Here is a 4,967-nt window from a genome sequence, read left to right as displayed (position 1 = left end):
ACCACTGCACCTACTTCTCCCCGAGTCTCTCGCTCTTCTTCACCATCCCATCGCTATGGTAACCGAGCAGCTGCAGCTCCTAATTCTTCCCGTTAACGTATCCAAGGGCAACAGTAGGAGCGATCTGGATCGCACCAGTTCCATTTTTGGGTGCTTCTTTATCTTTCGCTGATTCGTTTTAATCCTTAAGTGTTGCATTGTTGGCTTATACGGTTCCTCACACTGTAGTATACCTTAGAATTCCCTTAAATCTGTTATGTTTTTTACACCCTTATATTGTCTTAGCTGTTCACTTTATACCGTATTTCTGTTTCTTCAGTAGACAAGTATGATTTATGAGTTCAATGTGCTTCTCAGGTGTTTAATGTAAGGATGGGCATCATTTCAGATGTATTACTGAAGCATAAGCTTGTGTTACTGCAATATGTCTCTCAGCCAATGTAATGGAACCTCTGTCTCCTGAAGAATTTGAATAAACTCCGTCCTTATTAAGTGAGTCTCACTCACTCCATTTGAAACCTGTTAATCTAATTTCTTCCAATTCCTAATTTAGCAGCTGCAGTCCACGGTCCTTGCGTGTTTGTGTTTGTAGACAGCCTAGCATCTCTCTGGTAAACACAATGGCCGATGTTGTGTCTGTGCTGCGATTGCATCTCAGAAGGCCAAGATATTAACATAAGTACACACCTTTAAACATTGTTGCTGAGATGGCTGTAACCATGTCATGATATCCCTGAAAGACTTCTCTTAACGGTCTGACACATTTATTCATGAACCTCCCACATTTACCCGACTGCGTCATGGTGATTGTTCACATATACTCATTACTAATGCTTTGTTTGGAGCAATTATCCTATCACAGAGATTTGGTTAGGGGAGGATTTTGCTGTGGTATTGTGTTAGGTGTTGTTAGTTATGAGTTTGCATTTTTTAAAAGAATATAATGTATACTTTAGAGCTGTAAAACAATGAATTGCGATTAATTACATCCAGAATAAAGGTTTTTGTGTACATAAGATGTGCAGGTCATTTCATATTTATATAAGCAAACACATACATGTAATATTTACCAGATATGTATACATGTGTACGTGTTTCACACAGACATACATTATGCACTTGTATAAACATTATATAAACGCAAACTTTTATTTTGGATGCAATGAATTATTTGGCACCTTAAATCACCCGCAGAAATTTCCTTTCTCATATGCGCTTTTTGAAGTTGCGCTCTTGTGCTATTTTGCCCTGTTTAGTCAATCTGGCCCTTGGTGTGTGTAGGTATCTAGTTGCTTTCAAAACTTGTCCAGACAAATGTATACAAGCTTTATGCATCGCTCCTTTAATTAATACAGTATTTACATCCCTTTCTTCCATAAATCAGGAAAACTTCTCTTTACAAAGTTCCTGTGTATTAAGGAAATGAAAGGAAAAGAGAGAAGGGGGCAAGTAAACAGCAGTTAAAAACAATCAACAAAACCTTCAAGAAAATGAAAATAAATCAAGGCAGTACAATGATTTCAGACTCAAAGAACCAGGCGATCACTGCAACCAAACAGCTACAGCAAGGTCAGATTTGCCACGCTGAAAACCTCAGTAACCTTTTTACACCCTTATTGTTATGCCGCACCCACCCCTACACTAGACACACCCCACTTGTGGCAACTGACCCCACTCCTATGTAGGGCTGCACATCATTTCCCTGTTGTGCTTTGGGTGGTTTTGTCTCTATAGTTACAGGCAGCCAATGACTGAAACTGTTCGGGAAGCTGACATGATAGGAACAACTAATGCCAACTTACGCCTTGTAAACATGAGTAGTGAAACAAAGAAGTATTACAGCAATCTTGTAAAATTACCTCATAAGTGCCATACATTTCCTAGGGATTTACCCGTAACAGACATTCACCTACAGTTCGGATCCCCCCTCATAAACTCAGTGCTGAGAGGATGGCAGGGACTCTGAAAGTTGCTTTGCTCTGGTTGGAACAAATTTGAGTTGATTATAGATATCGGAATCTCAATTTGCAGTTGTTTCCCAAAGAGTGTAGTTTTTTTGTGTTTTTGTAAAGATCTTAAAATAATTATCTTTATATAGTCTTTGATACAAAAGGGTCACAAAATGTCCCCAAATGCTATTTACAGTAAATTACACTTTACAACTTTATAAAAAAGGTCAATTTATTTTTATTTTCAATAAAATCATAAAACCTTCATATGAACCTGTACGTGTTGCATTATTTGTGAAGTCTGTAGAGTTGATTCTGGTTTTGATCACTGTAGTAGACTGTTTGAGTCCTTGAGGAATTGAGATTGACCGATAACACGTCAGAGGTTGGCGTAACTTTCAGAGGTCCTTTACATCACTCAGGCAAAGTTGTTCGCTTTTATGGGCTTTGGATCAGTACAACACAACAGGCCAAGAATGAATCTCAAAGATCCAAGTAAACATTTTCATTGTAATTAGAAATGAGGACATATGAAATAATGAGAATATACAAACAAAATTCACATTCACACCTTGTCAGACCTTGGCTTGCCTGTGTTGATGTTGCTGTGCCAATACTAATAACATAACGTGACTGTCACCAGTAAAGTATGAGGGATTGAACATCTTGCAGCATTTGAACACTTTAAAGTCCAGGTTTTTTTTATATCTCATGGATCATGTTATTTTTCAACTGTGATACTTTGTATTATTGCTTAATTAAATGGCACGTGGGCTTGATTTCCAAATCCGTCCTACAAATATGGAGTCATTGCAACAACTGTACATATCAAAAACAAAAAGCAAAAGAATGATATACAGCAAACAGCTAAACTTTGGCAAATGTAACTCTACTAAAATAATATTCATACATTTGAATGCATCATAAACATATGGGACCAACTTAGCCAAAGAAAATAAAAAAATCACCAAAACAGTTATTACACAAATATGCTGCAAGTGCTTTCAATTAGAAACATGAAGGGGGAGCTACTCCACACTATCACATACAGAGTCACCGTGATGACACAAGGCATCTTCCCATCTCCACCCCTCCATTCTTGTAGCAGCTATCTGAGGTAAATGAATCATTGATAACTTTCAATCTTACTCTTTAACCCACGCCCTAGAAATGTATATACAAATGCACTTTGCTTCTTCATGGGTAAAACCCCAGTTTTTTTAACATTCCGTACGAACCGTCTCGAGCACTTGAAAGATTCCAGCATTCAGAAACATTCAACAACCGTTATCTAATGAAACCTTTGACTGTTTCAGTTGCTTCTGAGTTATCGATCTAAAGCCGTCACCCATCGTCCGCCGCACAAACTGCATACATACATCCTATTAAGTTGAGCCTTTAGCGTGTGCAAAAGTCTTAGCGTGTGCAAAACTAGTGGCATGATCAGAGCTGGTCAACAGATTTAGTTAACCCGAGCAGCGATCCGTGTTCTTGCACTTGCTTGCAATGGTAGCATTACAGTAAGGCTCTGGCAACAATACATGCACATTACACTGGAAATTCCCAACCCCATGCTAACTGCATTCAGAATAATACGCTTTTTAAGTCAAGGCATTTGCCCTATATCAGAATAACACTCGTAGCAAAAAGTCCAAAATACATCACTGTTCGAATCTGGATCTTTGAAAAACGTAATGCATTACTGATTGCCGTGCACATTCACATCTGACAGGACTGTGGTTGATCCTATTAAGACTAGTGAAAGAAACATACCAGTTGTGTGGTTTTCTGTCAATATGAACCTTGAATTAAATCATTCCGAATGTATGCTGTACCTGATAGGGTTACAGAGTATGAAATAATTTCTGCATTCATATTTTCATACAGTACTAAACATGTGTAGTAAGAAGAGTATCTTAGGTGAGGTTTTTAACAGAACACAAATTATTATGAAAACCTTACTTAGTAAATATCTCAGATATGTGGAATCTGTAACGTATTACACAGGCAACGTTCATACTGATGATGTGGACAACATCACTTCACATTTTTTATCACCCCAACCTTTCCACTCAATGGATTCAAATGCAGTTTCACTGAACATTTAACATGTGGTCTGTTTTAAAGGAGACAGGTGAATGCTAGTTTGTCTAGTTCGAGTGGCGTATCTGTGTCTTTAAAGTGTCTGAAACTGCTGTTTTGGTGCCTTATTCGTTGTCAACCCACATGGCGAATTTAGGAATGTCCTTCCTCGGCTAATCCATTATCAAAACAGTGCATTCAATCATTGGTAATAACAACCAGCCCTTCTTAGGCTTGGAAAAGGACGTCTTACCATATTCTAAAACAACATAACAATCAAGAATTTTAGAATAAAATTAAATTAAATAAACCGTTCCACTTTTAAGACTTGCCATGTGAAAGATGGTGTTTTCTTGCTCATTTTTCTTTCAAAGACATTTCATGCAACAACAATTTCTTTGAACAATGAAGCACACATGTTTGGTATATTTTCCATTTAAAATAAGATGCTTGTTTTACATAGTTTTAAATATAGTTTAGTTCTTTTTCCAGGGCAGGCACTGTACGCACAAACCAGGTACAAAGGCATGCCACACACTTGCATTGCTCTTGCATTCTACTGTTGGCAACTGTGATGTCATTGAAGCAGCAAGCTGGTGGGTAATCCTATTATTTGGTTGACCCCGCCCACGTCACATTCTAAAACACGCCCATAATCTCCACACTGCTACTATGACATCACCGAGGGAAGTTTGGGGTAGTACAAGCTCGGATGAAAAAGGCAGTGCAAAAAGTGGGGCATGCAGAAATGGGGTTTGGGTTGAAGGGTGGGGACGTGAGGGAGGGGTCTGGCCCAGGGTTGCAATCAGATTTTGGGATGGGGTGGGGTTAAAGTCAAGTCAAGGAAAACTGGTGAGGTTCATGTTTTTTTTAGCACTACGCGTTACTTCTTTGTATATATATATATATACACTTTATCACATTTATTTATTTTTT

Source organism: Barbatula barbatula (assembly GCF_947034865.1).
Source record: "Barbatula barbatula genome assembly, chromosome: 1".
NCBI lineage: Eukaryota > Metazoa > Chordata > Actinopteri > Cypriniformes > Nemacheilidae > Barbatula > Barbatula barbatula.
The sequence above is the reverse complement of the archived record's forward strand: the minus strand, read 5'-3'. Positions refer to the sequence as shown.